The sequence below is a fragment of the Macaca fascicularis genome, chromosome 4, assembly GCF_037993035.2.
Source record: "Macaca fascicularis isolate 582-1 chromosome 4, T2T-MFA8v1.1".
NCBI classification, from domain to species: Eukaryota; Metazoa; Chordata; class Mammalia; order Primates; family Cercopithecidae; genus Macaca; species Macaca fascicularis.
The window spans coordinates 22,462,493-22,482,306 of NC_088378.1; the positions used below are offsets into that span (position 1 = coordinate 22,462,493).

Below are 19,814 nucleotides of genomic sequence, written 5' to 3' on the forward strand. Positions count from 1 at the left end.
GCCTAGGCAGATAAAAACGGGTCCTTGGAGAATCTCTGACCCATCCCACAGGTGTCCACATCAGATGCTTCTGTGCAGATGAGGAAACCTGCCCAGGGCTTGTGTGGGCATGCCCATAGTGGACTGGAGCCCAACATGCGCACTGGGGGAAATGAGTGGAGCCACGGGGAATTCCTGCGTTATGCAGGGGAGGAGCCTGCTCTCTTCAGCTCACCTAGTGACCTGGAAATCAATCTGTGAGGTGGAGGGCCTGTTAGCAGGACTTTGCTTGTTTGTTTTTTCCTTTTCATCAATATATTCCTCTCCAATCACCCTTCAAGGTGTCTGCATGCCTAATCCTCCCTGGTCGTGTGACAAGAACCTCATTTTTTTCTACAACAGTAGTAAGTATATCCATATAAAATGGAAAATATAGAAAATATAACCATCTATTAAGTAGATAATTTGGATGAAATATATCACTTAGAAAAAATTGCTTAGAATGTAAGAAAGATTTTAGATATTTAAATAAATCAACGGTAAAAAATAACATGGCAGATATCCTTATATTTCTTCCGTTGAAAAAGCAGCATTTAAAAAATATTGGTGTTATAAGTTTGACTGTATTCCTTAAAAAGATAAGTTCAAGTCCTAACCCCTTGTAACTTCAGAAAGTGATCTTATTTGGAAATACGGTCTTTGCAGATGAGTCAAGCTAAGATGAGCTCCTTAAGATGAGGCCTAATTCAATGTTTGGTGTCTCTAAAGAAAGGGGAAATTTTGGACCTATGTACACAAGGAAGACTATGTGAAGAGACACAGAGACAATGCCATGTGAATATGAAAGTAGAGATTGGAATGACACATCTATAAGACAAGGAAAGCCAAAGACCAAAAACTAGGAGAGAGGCATGGGACAGATACTGCTTCACAGTCATCCAAAGGAACCAACTGCCAACACCTTAATTTCTAATTTCCAACTTAGAGAACTATGAGACAATTTCTTGTGTTTAAGCTAGCTCATTTGTGATACTTTGTTATGTCATCTCTAGGAATCTAGTATAACTGGTAAATCATATAGGAACACAAGTTCTTTGGCAAGCCAAAAGATGTTGTATAAACACCACAAAGCAACTTCAAGAGAATTCAAAAGCGTGGTGATATTTTTATCCTTTATTTTCCAAAAATGCTGTTAATAAGACCTTCAAAATAAACCACTAATTGCATGACATCAATCAGTCACAGATTAACTCTTTGAGATGACTGTCAAGTAATATTGGGATGGGATGTTTCATGTAGGAGACAGAATAGGATGAACAGACCAAGGATAGAGATTAGTTGATAAGAAGGTACATACTTTGTCAGATGGGAAGATATTTCAAATGTGACACACAGTGTTATAGCGCAGGTTAGACATCTGCCTCCGAATTTCATTCTTTCCCTTGCCTAATATACAATAAGGGCTGATATTCAGCCAGTATGCATCAATACAGATAATGTTAGTTGTCAGAATACTGAAGTAGTTTCACTGTGGTTGGTAATTAACTGCTGTTTACACCACTGTGCCGACTGTCTCTTTCACTGCCCAGGCCACTCTCCAGAACGCCCCATGATCCAACAAATAAAATAGTTGCTCCCCAGCACAACAAGGGACCTTCAGGACCCCGCTCCATTCATAAATAGGCATTCTTTCTGATTAGCTAGTTCTTGTACAAGTCAGTCCCCCAAAATCTTTCCAATTAAATAAACACTACCTACAACCTTATTTACAGTTAGTTGGCAGAGCTAAGATTCAAACCCACGCAGCCCAACAAAGGAGCACCTGATCTTAAGCACCACATTGTTCCACTGCTTCTACTACTGAGATAGGTTTGCAGCAGAACTGGCTTCACAAGATACAGGTCACAAAGACCCGGCTTACAAAATAGGAAGGGGTAAAAAAGCTGGCCGAAACCTGCCAAAACCAAGATGGCCATCAAAGCGACCTCTGGTCATCTTTACTTCTCATTATATGCTAATCATAATACATTAGAATACTAAAGTAAACTCCCACCAATACCATAACATAGTTTACAAAGGCCATGGCAAAATCCTTAAGTCACCCTATATGGTCTGAAAGGTGAAGGAGAATGCTGGGAATTCCTTGCCACTTTCCTGGAAAATTCATGAATAATCCACCTCTTGTTTAGCATATGATCAAGAAACAGTCATAAAAATAGCCAACCAGCAACCCGTGGGGCTGCTCTGCCTATGGCACAGCCACTTTTTCATTTCTTTTTTTTTTTTTTTTTTTGAGACGGAGCCTCACTCGTTGCCCAGGCTGGAGTGCAACGGCGCGATCTCCCTTCACCGCAACCTCTGCCTCCTGGGTTCAAGCAATTCTCCTGCCTCAGCCTCCTGAGTAACTGGGATTACAGGCACGCAGCACCAAGCCCAGCTAATTTTGTATTTTTAGTAGAGATAGGGGTTTCTCCACGTTGGTCAGGGTGGTCTTAAACTCCCAACCTCGGGTGATCTGCCGATTCGGCCTCCAAAGTGCTGGGATTACAGGCATGAGCCATCGTGCCCGGGTCTACTTTCTTAATAAACTTGCTTTCCCTGTACTGTCCGCTCGCTGTTGAATTCCTTCTTGCACAAAGCCAAGAACCCATGTGGCCTCCCAGGCTGAACCTGTTTTGGGGTTTTCCCTGTGGCACTATGGCCTAATTAGGTATTCCAAATTTCATCAGGACTAGAAAACTGCTTTGAAAGTAATTGTTCTTAGACTGTGAGAAAAAATTTAGCACTATAAACAATATTATTAACAGAAACTCTCTACTTAATGAAACTCCGATTACCTACTGATTATCAATTTAATGGGTAAGTCATTTGATAAAATCTCTTTTGTCAAACTGTAGCTCAAACAGGAAATTTATTAAAGCTAGTAAAAGCTAAACAAAAGAGTATTATCACTAATTCCAAAACTCAAAGTAGGATTTGGAAATGCTTAAAATGATGTGGTGAATTATTAAATGTGCTATAATTTATAATACTAATATTTCATTTACTTGGAGATTAAAAATAAATATATTTTTTTATTTACCTACTGGGTTATACATTATTTAAATCCTAGTAACAGTTGGCATGTACTTTAGGTATTGGTTTATGTATATTATATTATTTTGTATATTATTAACATGCCTAACAAAAGATCTAAAATAGGTAGATTCTCTATTTCCAATGATCTATACCATATTATGTGAAGCTATGTTTCACCTTATACATCTTGTGTCTATTTCAGTAAGACAAGTACTTAGGCAACAGATGAAGATCTTCTCAAGAAGACATTAAAACTACTCTACTCTTCACAAGTCATCTGCTAAAAAATTTTTCCCGTGGCTGACAATTACCTTAAGAAGGTGGCTTTTCTTTCTTTTCTTTTTTTTTTTTTTTTTTTTAACATTTCTTGGCATCAAGAAAAAAGATTAAACAGAAGAAACAACTATGCATAAAGAGAAAGGGCAACTGACAACACTATTTGCTTTTATAGCACTTTGAACCATTGGCAGAATGGACTGCTAAAGTACTTGCCAAATACTTCCACAAATATACACAAAACAAAATGAGAATGTATTATTCTGTGTTGTAACTCACTTGATCTAAACCCTTTAGAAATAAACAAAAATTGAGCTCTGAAACTGGGAAAACAGGAATAAAGAAAAAGGATTCCTTTCCCTGTAATTAAGAAGATGCACTATATTTAAAAATTACCAAACCAGCAGCAGTCTAGCTTATGATAGTCTTCCTTACTAAACTTACACCCTGATTCATAAAATAGTTAAAAGAGAGAACAAAACCTGACATCCTACCAAATGCTGTAGGATGACTTAAAAGTAATTTTTTAAACCCATGTGTATCTACCTGCCTCTAAACACGACAGTTACGGACACATTTTACCTTCTAAGGAGAATGGCTTTTATAATGAAGCCAGCATCTATACTATATTAAATGAAATTAAGAATGGAATTTGAAGTACCTAGTAAAATTCAAGAATAAAAAAATCATATTGTGAAGTCTTAAACAGCAAGGAAACTATACCTTTATGATTCTGCATTCTCTATAAACAACTGATACACTACTAAAGGCATACAGAAAAGGAACAATTAATGAAAATGTATTTTCATTATAATTGACAGTTTTTAGGTAACAGTCTTGAGAGAGCCAAAAGGAAATCTGATAGAAATAACACAGAATCATTTTGCACTAAATGTGGAAATGAATCAAGTATCTACCCTGGAACCATTTATCTTTTGAAAGACCTAAACAAAGGTGGAATAATGATAAGAGAATTAAATGTGTTCAAATTGGTTCTTCCTCACATTTCCACATTACAATCTTACAGAGAAGTTATTCAAAAACTGTCAATTTAATGTGCCTGCAAATGTTAAAGGTTTTCTGCCTTTATAAGACAAATTATCTTCTCTTAATTACACATTTGATGGGTGTTTTTATATGTATCACGTAGGCTAACAACTTATAAAATCCAGGCGCGGTGGCTCATGCCTGTAACCCCAGCACTTTGGGAGGCTGAGGTGGGTGGATCAGAAGGTCAGGAGATCGAGACCATCCTGGCTAACACTGTGAAACCGCATATGTACTAAAAATACAAAAAAATTAGCTGGACATTGTGGCAGGCATCTGTAGTCCCAGCTACTCAGGAGGCTGAGGCAGGAGAATGGCGTGAACCCGGGAGGCGGAGCTTGCAGTGAGCCGAGATGGCACCACTGCACTCCAGCCTGGGTGACAGAGCAAGACTCTGTCTCAAAAAAAAAAAAAAAAAAAAATTCTTACTAATATCAATCATCTATTAAGTTTCAAGTATTATGCCCAAAAGCAGTGAGGGGAAAAAGCCCTTTCCCTCTGACTGTGATGCCATAGCAACTTTGAGTATACATAAATATCTACTTTTAAAGTTCTAGATAGCACTGTCTTAGCTTTGGCACATTAATATATGATTGTGGAAAAGGAGGAAAGCCAAACGCAATTGCCTTAAAACCTTCACACTAAAAGCTACTGAAAATGAAGCCCAATATAAATGTTAATGTTTTCTTTTTTTTATTATTATAGATCAGGAGCTACTGTGGCTTGCAAACTATGTTCTTGCACAATACTGGCTGACATGAAAAAATAGATGCAGAGTGACAGTATCACTCTTGGATATATAAAATCCACACCAAAACCATCCTTATATAAAAATAAAGTTCTATAAAACTTTATAAGGTAAGAGATAAAATTTACCACAAAGATAAAATAATCACAAATGTTTACACATTTAATAGTATATCTCATATGAGAAAAAAACTATTAAGAATAAATGGAGACATAAACAAACCCACAGTCATATTGCCAACTTTAGTACACCTCTAAGAGACCATGTAGAGCGGGCATCCAGTTCACTGTCTGTTTTTTCACAGCCTGCAAACTTAAGCCTAAATTAATATTTTCAAATGGTTGAAAAAAATCAAAAGAAAAATATTTTGTGATACATATAAAAACCCTTAACAAACTAGGCATTGAAGGAACATACTTAAAAATAATAAGAGCCATCTATGAAAAAAAAAATACAGTCAAGATCATACTGAATGGGCAAAAGTTGGAAGCATTCCCCTTGAAATCCAGAGCAAGACAAGGATGCTCTCTTACACCACTTCTATTCAACATATTACTGGAAGTCCTAGCCAAAGCAATCAGGCAAGAAAAAGAAATATAAGGCATACAAATAGGAAGAGAGAAGTCAGACTATTTCTATTTGCAGACTATATGATTCTATACCTAAAGAACTCCATAGTTTCTCTCCAAAAGTTCTTTGATCTGATAAACTTCAGCAAACTCTCAGGATACAAAATCAGTGAACAAAAATCAGTAGTATTTGTATATGCCAACAACATCCAATTCAAGAACACAATCCCATTGACAATAGCCACAAAAAAGAATAAAATACCTAAGAATACAACTAACTAGGGAAGTGAAAGATCTCTACAACAAGAATTACAAAACACTGCTGAAAGAAATGAGATGATTCCAAAAAAAAACATGGAAAAACACCCCATGCTCATGGATAAGAAAAATCAATATTGTTAAAATGTCCATACTGCCAAAAGCAATTTACAGTTTCAATGTTATTCCTACCAAACTACCAATGATATTCCTTACAGAATTAGAAAAAACTTTTAAAATTCATATGGATCCAGAAAACAGCCTGAATAGCCTAGGCAATTCTAAGCAAAAAGAACAAAGTTGGAGGTATCGCGTTACCCAACTTCAGACTATGCAACAAAGCTATAGTAACCAAAGCAGCATGGTACTGGTACAGAAACACATAGACCAATGAAACAAAATAGCACAGAAATAATACAATTCACCTACAACCATCTGATTTTCATCAAGGTCAACAAAAACAAGTAAAAGAGAAAGGAAAGAACTCCCTGTTCAATAAACAATGCTGGAATAACTGGCTAGCCATACACAGAAGGCTGAAATTGCACCCCTTCCTTATACCATACACAAAAAATCAACTCAAGATGAATTAAAGACTTAAATATGAAGCCTAAAACTATAAAAACCCTGGAGAATAACCTAGGAAATATCATTGTGGACATAGGCCTTGGCAAAGATTTCATGATGAAGACCCCAAAAGCAATTGCAACAAAACCAAGTTGACAAAGGGGACCTAATTAAACAAAAGAGCTTCTGCACAGCAAAAGAAACTATCAACAGAATAAACAAATACCCTACAGAACGGGAGAAGATATTTGCAAACTATGCATCCAGTAAAGGTCTAATATCCATGATCTATAAGGAACTTAAACAAATTCACAAGCAAAAAACAACTCCATTAAAAAGAAGAAAAAAGACATGAACAGACACATCTCAAAAGACGACATACATGCGGCCGACAAGCATATGAAAAAACACTCAACATCACTAATGGAAATGCAAATCAAAACCATGAGATACGATCTCACACCAGTCAGAATGGTTATTACTAAAAAGAAAAAAATATCAGATGTTGGCAAGGTTGCAGAGAAAAAGGAACACTTAAACAGTGTTGGCAGGATAAATTAGTTCAGCTACTGTGAAAAGCAGTTTGATTATTTCCCAAAAACTCTAAGCAGAATTACCATTTGACCTGGCAATCCCATTACTGGGTATATACCCAAAAGAATATAAATCATTCTACCAGAGACACATGCACACACATGTTCATCGCAGCACTATTCACAATAGCAAAGACATGGAATCAACCTAAATGCCCATCAACAGCAGACTGGATAAAGAAAATGTGGTACATACATACTGTGGAATACTACACAGCCATAAAAGAATAATATCATGTCCTTCGAAGCAACATGGATGGAGTTGGAGGCCATTATCCTAAGAGAACTAACATAGGAACAGAAAACAAAATACCATGTTTTCACTTATAAGTGGGAGCTAAACATTGAATACAAAGAAAGGAACAACAGATACCAGGGCCTACTTGAGTGGGGCAGGTGGAAGGATGGTGAGGGTAAAAAAAAACTACCTATTAGGTGCTATGTTTGCTACCTGGATGACAAATCATTTGTACACTAAACCCCACTGACATGCAATTTAACCATGTAACAAACCTGGATATGTACTCCTGAAACCCAAAATAAACGTTGGAATAAAAAAGTTTGAGGGCAAAAAGCAAATAAAACTGTAATGTGTTTTATACCATAACAATAAATCTAAAGATTTAGATGAAATGGATCACTTTCTAAGAAAATATCAATTACCAAAATTAACTCTTGAGATACAGTATCTGAATCATCATCGGAAGGACTGGGGAAAAAAATAAGTCTACTCCTAAAATGAAGAACTGATTTTTTGGGTAGTTTCTATCTAAATCTAAAGAAAATATAAAACAGTAGAAGATGAAAAATTTTGAGAAAGATAATAAGCCTGGGCTTGAAAAATAATGAAGCATGTTATAAATTGACAGTATTTAAAACAATAATAAATTTTAAAACAAATACAGAATTCAAATTAATACAATACTATCATTTTGGGAGATCACCGAGATTAAACAACACACTTCTAATACACAGGTTTAACTGACTGAAAACGAAAATATCAAAATCTGTAGGAAGCAGGTAAAGCAGTACTGAGAGGGAAATTTACAGCACTAAGTAGTTATATTAAAAAAGGGAAAAAGCTCTCAATCTAAGTTTCCATCTTTAGAAAATAGAAAATAAGCCCAAAACAAGCAGATGGAAGATAAGAAGGCTGAGAACAGAAATCAATAGAGTTTAAAACAGAAAAATCTATGTGGAAAGATAAGCTAGTTCATTGAGACAATTAATAAAATTTATAAACTACTACCTAGACTGAGAGAGAAAAAAAGAAGAGGCGAGTTATTAGGGAGTGAAATAGAGATCACTACAGACCATCAGACATTAAAAAGATAAGGTAGTTACTAGGAACAACTGTTACACACACAAATTCAATAACTTGAATTAGACTAACTTCTTAAAAAACACAAACTTACCTAAACTCATCCAATATGAAATAATTTGAATGTCCTGTAAACTATTAGAGTAACTGAATTCATAATTTAAAAAAAAAAAAACTCCCAAAAAAGAAATCTCTAGGTCCAAATTGTTACACTGTAGGATTCTACCAAATGTTTAAAGAATTAACACTAATCTTCTGCAAGCTCAGGAGGGGAGAAAAATGAATTATTTCCCAACTCATTTTATGAGGTCAACACTGCTCTGATCACAAAACCAGACAAGACAGTAGGAAAAAAGAAAAGGACAAACCAACATCCATCATGAACACAGATACAAAAAACTTTAACAAAATCAAACCAAATCCAATCCAGACACAGAGATATAGATAAATATTACGTTTGGCATAAGGTTTTCCCAGGAATGCAAGTTCACTTTAGCATTTAAAAATCAATGCAAGCTGGGCGCAGTGGTTCACTCACACCTGTAATCCCACCACTTTGGGAGGCCGAGGCAGGCGGATCTCTTGAGGCCAGGAGCTCAAGACCAACCTGGCCAACATGGTGAAACCCTATCTCTACTAAAAATTCAAAAATTAGCCAGGCGTGGTGGCTCATGCCTGTAATCTCAGCTACTTGGGAGGCTGAGGCAGGAGAACTGCTTGAACCCAGGAGGTGGAGGTTACAGTGAGCTGAGATCTGAGATCGTGCCATTGCACTCCAGCCTGGACAACAGAGTGAGACTCCATCTCAAAAAAAAGAAAAAAAAAAATCAATGCAATATACCACATTAATAGACCAATTAAAAACCTACTAGAACCAATAAGTGACTTTAACAAGATTATACAATTCAGGGTCAATTTTTTTAAAAAACCAATTGTATTTCTGCATATTAACAACAAAAGGGCAATTCAAAATATAATATCATTTACATCAAAAACATTAAAAGCTTAGAAATAAAAACGCAATAAATTATGTGTAAGATCTGTACACTGAAAACTATAAAATATCACTAAAAAATTGGCCAGGCACAGTGGCTCACACCTGTAATCCCAGCACTTTGGGAGGCCGAGGTGGGCGGATCACCTGAGGTCTGGAGTTCGAGACCAACCTGGCAAACACGGCGAAACCCTGTCTCTACTAAAAATGCAGAAATTAGCTGGGCGTGGTGGCACATGCCTGTAATCCCAGCTACTCAGGAGGCTGAGGCAGGAGAATCACTTGAACCCAGGTGGCAGAGGTTGTATTATTGACATAAAGATAGACAGACCAATGAAACAGAATAAAGATTCACAAATCTAATGATGCATATAGTAAACTGATTTTCAACAAAGAGGAAAGGTAATTAAATGGGAAATTGAATTCAGTATTTATAAATGCCAAATAAAGGCCAGGTACAGTAAGTCACGCCTGTAATCCCAGCATTTTGAGAGGCCTAGGCAAGTGGATCACTTGAGGTCAGGAGTTTGAAACAAGCCTGGCCAATATGGTGAAACCACACCTCTACTAAAAGTATAAAAATTAGCCAGGTGTGGTGGTACGCACCTGTAATCCCAGCTACTTGGGAGGCTCAGGCACAAGAATGGCTTGAACCTGGGAGGCAGGAAGTTGCAGTGAGCAACTGCAGTTACAGTTGAGCCACTGCATTCCAGCCTGGGCGACAATGAACTCTTTTCTCTAAATAAATAAATAAGTAAGTATAAATAAATACTCAAATAAAAATAAAAACATGTCCACATAGAACCATAGGCAAATGTTTACTCATAATCATCCAAAACAAAAAACAACCCATGTGCCCGTAGGATAGATAAAAACTGTGCTACATCCATACAACGCAATGCTATTCAGCACACACACAAATTTATAACATGCAACAACATGGATGAATCTCAACAGCAGCATGAAAAGTGAAAGAAGCCACACTCAAAGGCTATAAACTATCTGATTCTACAAATAGGACTTCTGCAAAAGGCAAAACAATTGGAATCAGATCAGTGGTTGCCAAGTGGGGTGAGGACTAACTACAAAGGGGCAAAAAGTAGCTTTCTGGAGTGATGGAAATGTCATACACTTCTCTTGTAGTAAAATTATCCCCATATAATCGCAGTTTCGCTTTCTCTGGTTTCAGTTACCCACAGTCAACTGTTGCCTGAAAATATTAATAATGGTAAATTCTAGAAATAAAGAATTCACAAATTATAAATTGTACTCCATTCTAAGTAGTGTGATTAAATCCGACACCATCTCACCCAGGAGGTGAATCATCCATTTCTCCAGCTCATCCACACTGTATATGCTATCCACCCACTGGCACGTAGTGCCATCTTGGTTATCAGACCAACTCTCAGTATTGCAGTATTTGTGTTCCAGTAAACCTTATTTTACTTAATAATGGCCCCAAAGTGCAAGAGTAGTGATGCTCTCATATTGTTATAATTATTCTATTTTATTATTAGCTATTGTTAATTTCTTACTATGCCTAAATTAAATCTTATAGGTATAAGAAAGGACTACTGTATACATTCTTCAAAACTCAAATTATAGCATTTTATGTAAATGTAATCTTTAAAAATCTTAAAAGCTGCATGTAAATTATACTTCAATTATCATATTAAAATTTGATTTTTCTAAAATTGCAGGTAAATATTTACATATATCCCACTCAACAACACTAGAAGCAAAAAGAACTTGTCATAATAAAATTGAAACAACCCAAATGTCTGTTAACAAAGGAATAGATCATTAATGGTGGTAGAAGTATACACTAGAATACTATACAGCAATATAACATAACTACTATCATACTAAACAACATAGATAAAATTCAGAGACATTATGCTAAACAAAAGAATGCTAGCACAGGCCATACATAATCAATGATGGTAAGTCAGAACACTAGAAATGGGTAGGATATAAGGTGTCACCATATAGACTCTGAAGAGTCACAAGCTAAACCTACTGCGTATTAGAAATTTTGTATCTTGACCTGAGCAGTGGTTATAAGGAGGGATGTATGTGGGTGTGTATTGGAATGGAGTTATTATTAAAGATTAATATTCCTATGTACTTCACTGTATGTTAGACATCAACAACAAAAAATAATCACAGGAAATACTTATACTTTATTTCACTCTCTACCTTAGAAGTACTGAATGGAAATAAAGGCCTCATCTGTGAGAAAAGAATCCTTAAGTCCCCAAGATGTACTAGAGATGACAGAATGCACTGTCGTGGCTGTAAGTTCCTATCTCATCATCACTTTGGTGCAATTCCACATCTGCAACTAGCCATGAGATAAGAGAAAAGGCTAGATGACGTATATACCCTACACCAAGAATGCAAGAATGAAGAATGAAGTTGATAACAACCTACAAGCTGGCTTTTAGGAGCTGTCAGAACTCTAGGAGAACAAAGAAGCCTTCTATTAAGGCAGAAGATAATCCTGCTTCCTAATATAGAAAAGAGGAAAGGATTTTATATTCAAGCAACTTCTCCCCTATATCCCATGAGTAACACATTTTTTCTCAGGTAGTTAGAAAACAAGAATTTTTATTCAATAAAGTTGTAACTGGCTTTGAGAAGCATACCACTGCATGGCAGTTATATATTACTAGTACAATACACATCTTGACCATATCCCAGAAAAGCGAGGTACTTGTTTTGATAGAAAAACATGTATCAAAATTCACCTATTGATATATCAGAAAATTACTGTTGTTATGCTGTTGTACTTAGAATTTCAAAGTAATCTATCATGTTTCTACATCACTGTAGCCAATATAAGTAATCAAGAACATGTTAATCTAAACATAATTTATAACTTAATATTAATAATAAAACTTTGACATGAACATGCAATGTAAAAGGTAGTTATAAAACTTATAACTATGTGAGTTAATTTGAAGATACAGAAAGTATGCCATCAAAGTAACATTTCAAAATGTGTACAGGTGAAACAGAGACACTTTTACAAGGAAACACTTTTTATGTATCTTCAGTAGCCGCCAAACTCAGGGAGCAATGGGAAGGCCTCATTTAGATGTTTTACTTAAAAATGCATATGACACACTGTTCTTTGGGTTTAGAGAATAAAACAATAGTTTACCAGCCAAAGAAGAACTATAACCCTAATGTAGGCATGTAGACCCTAACCATATAGATTTATAGACCCAGAAAACCTACCATAGGTACCTCTTATTGGAAATGGCAGGTTCCACTCTCAAAATTGAGTGTGGATAGCAGGCATCTATAACAATCCCAAACACATGCTACTTAGATGAGATCCAGATACTATGAAAAGTTGCCAAAATATGTCAGTTAATGGCCAAACATGCTCCTAATAAAAGTTTACTGTAGTGCCGCTGAAAATAGTTCAGAATTCTTTGGCCTGGACAAATACTGTTAAATTTAGATAGTCCAGTGCTACCACACTTGACTGGAATACAACCTCTGCGGTTCTTCAAGTTTGTTATCTCTCCTTCACTTGCCTTGTCTCTGAGCTTATTCATCACTCACAACATGTCACGTAACACAGCAAATCTTCCTGTTTCCTGGAATAGTCTATCTGAAGAGATACTCTACGAGTGCTTTCGGTAAAGGAATCACACCTTAACTAAAAGGTAAATAAATTAACAAAGCTCAGTAATGAAGATGAAAATAATACAAATAACATAAAATTTAAAGAATCTTTATTCACCAAGAGAAGGAAAATATGAATTGCTATTACTAAAAGAACTGTGCATTTAATATAAAATCTCCATCTTAACTAAGCCCTTGTAATTATTTATGGAGTGCATTATTACATATTTCTCTAAAAACAACAAAAAAATCATTCTATCAGTCACCCCTTCCTCAGTGACCCATTATACTGAAGTCTGCATCTTGACCCTCAAAGTTTATACTATAGAATAAACTGTTTTTAATAATCTCATTATTTCTTCAATGTGTTTTTATCACTAACTCTGTAAGCTTTTTGACATCCTAATACGATTTACTGAAATAACAATTTAAGTAAATTGAGTTACTTGAAAGGTAAAAGACCCTGAAAAAAATGATTAAAAAAAAAACTGGTAAGATATATATGTGTGTGTGTATGTATATATATATATATAACATCTTAAAAATGCATATGCATGAAGATAAAGGGAACTCAAAGTATTTCTGATTTCCAACATGCTAAACAAGTAAATTACTATTATCTCTTTTCTTTTGGAGGGAGAAACATATTTCCTCTTAAAAATCAATGCAGTTTATATCTCATCTGTTAGTATTATCATGTCTAAAAAATTCCAACCAAGAAATGAGCCATGCATGCAACATGATCTCATTACAATCATAGTGCAAAAGTGAAGAGAAGAAATGGTTTATCCAAGACAGACAGTAACGTACTTTCTTTAAGCAAATCAATTAGAAGATTAGGTAAAACAAATGAAGCTCGTTTTCAAATTAAGGTTAATCATGGACTTCACTTATAAAACAAACAGAAGGTAGTGTTTTCCAAGCATTTTGTTGCTATAACTTACTTTTTAAAATTTAAGATAAAATATAAACAGAATTTAATGAATCAAATCCCTTGTAATTAACAAACCAGAAAACAAAAATGGAAAAAAAATTAATGATATAATTGACATTTTATGAAAACAGGCATCTATGAAACTGAAATAAAAGAAGTTTATCAAAATGAAGTACTTAATACAATGTGGTTCTATTTTGGATCTTGCCCAAGGTTATGAATAGCAAATGTACTACACTATATAACCAGCTTCTACTAAAAGAAAGCTATAGCACAGGTGCTAACGTTTTAATTTATTTTAAAAATCAGACTAACAGCATATATTTAATCAAGTCTTCTATCATATTCTCAAGGGATAAAAATATTTGATAGTCATGCACTGCATAATGTTTCTGTAAATGCTGCACCCTTAAGATTATACCACATTCTTACTGTATCTTTTCTATATTTAGATATATTTAGGTACACAATAACACTGTTACAAATTGTTTACAGTATTTAGTACAATAACATTCTGTACAGGTTTGTAGCTTAGGAGCAAATACCATATAGCCTAGGTGTGTAGTCGTTAGTCGACTATACCATCTAGGTTTGTGTAAGTACACTCTACGATGTTTACACAATAAAGAAATTGCCTAATTTCTCAGAATGTATTCCTGTCATTAAGTGACAAATATGCTAAGGGACCAAAGCACTGCCTACATTATCTTGAAATGTAGCAATGAATTTTTCTAAAAGGATATAAAAGAAACTAGTTTTTACTTTTTTTTGTTAAATTTTAAGTTCTGGAATACATGTGCAGGACATGCAGGTTTGTTACATAGGTAAACGTGTGCCATGATGGTTGCTGCACCTGTGAACCCATCACCTAGGTATTAAGCCCCGCATGCATTAGGTATTTATGATGATGCTCTCCCTCCTCCAAAAAAAAAAAAAAAAAACTATTAAAGGGAGCTATCTTGAGGGGAGAGGGAGCATGCTTTTACTTTCTATCAATTGGGATTTATATGACTTTTCTTACCATTTACATATTATTTTTTTCTTTTCTATCTGTGCAGTTATGGGTCACTAATGTTTTCTTCTTTCATATGTTAAAAATACCATATTTAAAATGGTCTCAGGAGTCAACAATAATCTCATAGTGAAACTGCTGAGGGGAGTTCAGACAGCTCCCTGTATATGCATAGGTGATAAAACAGAAACAAGTTGATTGCTGATGCCGATGTCTTTTTTTAAATCTCCAGAGTCTAGTTCATCACTGGTCTACAGTACGCAATTAACAAAAAGAGGATAAGTAGCTAAAACACCCTAGGGATATTTAGCAGCCTTTAAAAAATTACAAAAGTATTTCCAACAGCAAAAACAGGTATTGTAATTAGCATACTATAATAGTAATTATGGCAGTGGTTCCTTTCCTGTATCATGAGTTTGTGCCCTGATACTCAGCACAGCACCTGACAATGTTTATTAACTATTGACTGATATGAAAATTTGGAGATTTCTACAGAAGGTTACCATTTTGTTAGCAATGATATGGGTAATAGTAAGAAATATCTACACTTAAAAGATTATAGCTCAAAGATCATATGCAAACCTATGTTTGATTAAAAATCATGCTTTCTGGCCAGGCACAGTGGCTCACACCTGTAATCCCAGCACTTTGGGAGACCAAGGCAGACGGATCACAAGGTCAAGAGATTGAGACCATCCTGGCCAACATGGTGAAACTCCGTCTCTATACTAAAAATACAAGAATTAGCTGGGCGTGGTGGCGCACACCTGTATTCCCAGCTATGAGGGAGGCTGAGGCAGGAGAATCACTTGAACCTGGGAGGCGAAGTTTGCAGTGAACCAAGATCATGCCACTGCACTCCAGAGCGAGACTCCGTCTCAAAAATAAATAAACAAATAAATAAATAAATCATGCTTTCTGACCCTTTAGGTCTAGCCTCATTTCAGTCAGACCTAGGAAACTTCGACTAATCTGCACAACTAATTTTAGTTTGCTACAATATAGACATAAATTTGAAAGACAGTCTTCAATGGCCATACTCTGTTCTATTTTGGAAGTGTGAAGTTTCAAGAGCATATTTTTATTGTCTAACATTCATTATATGGACTCATACTCATCCAAATATTGAATTTTGGGTTATTTTTTCAAGTTAGCTAAGGGGAAAAAAATCAATGTATTAATACTGGAGTCAACAATCAACTTTTCAGATTTCCACAGTATCCTCAATTAAGCAATAAGTCCATTGAGAAAAGAATACATTAACAGGGCAGCCTTATAAATGACTTTGCCGAAGGCATCCTCCTGATCCTAATGTTGGTCCTGGAGCCCACTCATCATCTTTGACCAACTCAAGGGCAAATTAAATCAGCAGATGATGAGATGTTCATGTCCTTTTGCTATGCTATGCAAGCTTTTAATTTGGAGATGAGTTAAGGATGAAGTACAGTTTTCCTGAAATATAGCAAAACCATGTACAACTCTCAGTAGCTCAATTAAGTTGCTGGCAAAAAGTTACAATGCTTACATATTAGGAAGTTGGGTTTATTTCCACTAGGACATTTTTACATCTTTTGCTTTATAAAGTAAATATGAATTCCACATATCAAAATCTATTTTCATAACCTTCTCAAGAATGTATCTATGCTGAAAAATCAAGGGTCAGTTGTAATTTTACTCTACAAACTTAAAGAGGGCTGTGTAACTGAAGCATAGAAGCCATTATGTTTTAGAGGTTCTCACCTGAAGCAATCAAGAACCTATCTTAAATGTTGATATTATCAAAGTCTCTAAATAAAAGCTCAGATCTACATTAAGGTAGGATTACCTCCCCTCATCCTTACAGCAGGAGCACTGATCAAAAAGCCACTTGATCTAAACTAAAAGTGCAATTTCTTTAGTTGCTTAGTTGGTACAGTCATGTCACTCAGGATGTTTACTAATTCAGAGTTTAATTCTCACCCCAAAAATGTGTATTTTTAGCTCATTTTCTCAAAGAAGTTTCTCTAATTATAAAGAAATGTAACTGACCAAATCTCAAAAATTATTACATTTCAAATACAAATCAAATTCATTCACGAGCCTGATCACCCTTATATGCACTAATGTTTAGGAATAACAAGCTTACAGAACCAACAGAAGAAGAATGAGAATTTATCAGATTTATTTACATAGATGGTAATCATAGTGTTGTTTTTTAAGGTTTATAATGGCAAAAATTATATCCCCTGATATGCAATAAGATAATCACAAATTATGGTGTATTTATACGCCAAACTCACATTTACATAGTAAAAATAAGTTATTAAAATTTGTAACATATATTTTTAATAAATAGCACATAAAAATACCCAAACATATTTAAAATTATTCTTCAATGAACAGGTGATGTTTTAGAGTTTTTTAATAGAGTTTTTGAAAGCTTAACATGCCTGAAAACAAGGACCTTTTTTTTTAACTGCATTCCTTACCTAACAAAGTGCCTGACAACCAGTAAACCAGTAGTTTAACTAAAGAAATGAATTAAAAACTGACTTTTTGTGAAATGTACATGTTTAATTATTTTAACAAAATTAGCTAACATTAATAGCTACTTTAAAAATAACATTTTTCAAGCTAGTTTAGTATAATCAGAACATTTAGGCTTCAAAGAGACTTTAGAAATTAATTCAATCTGCCATCCATTTATTTATGAGAAAACTACAGTACAGAAAGATTTATTTTCTGAAAATCATAGAGTAAGGTAGTGAGAGAGGACAAAAAAATGAGAATGACAGTTCCAATTCAACTCCTTATTAATATTCCTTGACCAACCTACAATCACTCCAGAAATCTCTTATGGTTAAACAAAACTATGGAAAGCCATTGTTTTGGACTGAGCCTTAATTGCCCACACAAAACCAGAATGGAGTCACTCTGGTTTGTTTTGAACTCAGTCTTAACAGACCAGACCAGACAAGAATGGAGCCACTCCTGCTGGGAGCCACATAATCAAACTGAACTTCAACATCAGCAAGTTTTCCAAAAACAACAGGATATTCACAGCAACCAATCAGAAAGGGCCCAATTTACCTGAATTAGCATGATAAAGAAGTCTGTTTTAACCTTATAAGTAACTTATAATAACCAATTCACTTTTTGTTCCTTCTTTCTTTAGCCTCTTTCTGCCTAGAAAGCCCACCTCCTCCACTTAGCTCATCTGATGGCCTATGATAGAGATACTGCCCAATTCATGAATCATTAATCAAAGCCAATTAGATAATTAGACTCAATTTGTTGAAATTTTGTTTTTTGATGTTACACACATGTCAAAGTGTGAACAAGTTAAAGAATTAAGTGAAAATATTAGAAAAATATTTTCAGAGGCAATCATTAGGGACAAAGAAAATTAGTTTATCTAAGTTTCTGAGGGCCTTTATTCTCTCTTCTTTCAACTTACCCTTTTTATGAGTTCACTTGTAATGGAAAAACAATATTCTAAATATTCGTTAACTATAAAAATATCTTATTGAGCCTTCTAAGGGATAAGCAGTGTGTAGAGCTTAGAAAAAATAAATCAGTCTCTATTCATGAAGTTTATGACAAAGAAAATAAATATACCTATATAATATAGAAAGTCCCCCTCCGACTTCAGATTTATCTGATTTTTCTGAATTATAAGAGATATTCACTTATTACTTATATAATTAGAAATTAAGAACAAGCAAAACAGGGCTTCTCCCCACCTAATTCTGAATAATGAAGGAGTTCCGTAAGAACAAGACAGTAAGGAAAATATTTCAGATAGAAGAAATAACATATAATGGCAGAGTTGTCAAATCGTTATGGGAGGCATACATGGCAATGGACAGATCAGGAAAGAGTTTTTTTTTGTAGTTCTGTAAAGAGTGGGTTTTTCATCTTGAAAGAGAAATCAATGAAAAGTTCTTAGCATATGAATGACAATCAGATGTGCACTTGGATATCAGAGTAAAAACTGAGTAGGAAAGGGTCATGACGGAGGGTAGAAAAACTAGTTAATAAACCTCTATGAAAGTTAAGAGGACAGTTGGTCAGGCTATGAGAACAAAGACTTATATTTCACAATTTGCATTTGGTTTCTAAGTGAATGGGGAGTCTGGTAAAACCCAGAAAAGGTATGAGCCTCCAATTTCAATTTTGTATCAAAATCAGTGATGGTGCCACCACAAAGTTTGCGAATGCGAGGAGCTCAAAGGGCTGAGATATCAACCACAAAGATAAGAAATTTAATGTGTCTGGAGAAACACTACAACCATTAAATTGAACTGGAACCTTCTTAACAATGTAACAGCATCATGATCTGGACTCTATAGAATTTTGAAGCAAGTATCTGGAGACCTAAGGGTTGGTTTTTGTTGTTAAATTTGTTTTGTGATGTATGTGTTTCCCTTTGTTATTTTTGGCTTTGGTTCTGTTTCCTTTGTACAAAACATACACTTCTCTTAGAAGTCATACTGCTTATTATTACACGTGCTCATTTGACTCTCAATTGGGAATTTCTTTTTCTCCTGGTGTTATCTTGCACTAGTGGTTACCGTCCACATGTTAAATTTTCATTTCCATATTACTTGTATACTGATAAACAACAATTTCCTTGAAGCCACGTAGCATGCTATAGCATTTCTATCACTTGGAATGTTTAATAACTTTCCAAAAATTATGTAGACCTATATGAGTCCTTTTCTTAATCCATCTGGCCCCTCTTGACTCTCTTCTCCACCCCTCATCAAGATAAGGAAAGAGAATTTGTCCAGAATTCAGATATTTATGAAAAAATTAAA

At 35.0% G+C, this 19,814-nt stretch overlaps 1 protein-coding gene across 17 annotated transcripts in view; it reads right to left on the reverse strand.

The window, feature by feature from the left end:
- Positions 1 to 19,814, reverse strand: part of CEP85L (centrosomal protein 85L) — a 234,927-nt gene that overhangs the window by 54,316 nt on the left and 160,797 nt on the right. The gene's annotated exons all lie outside the window — the stretch shown is intronic.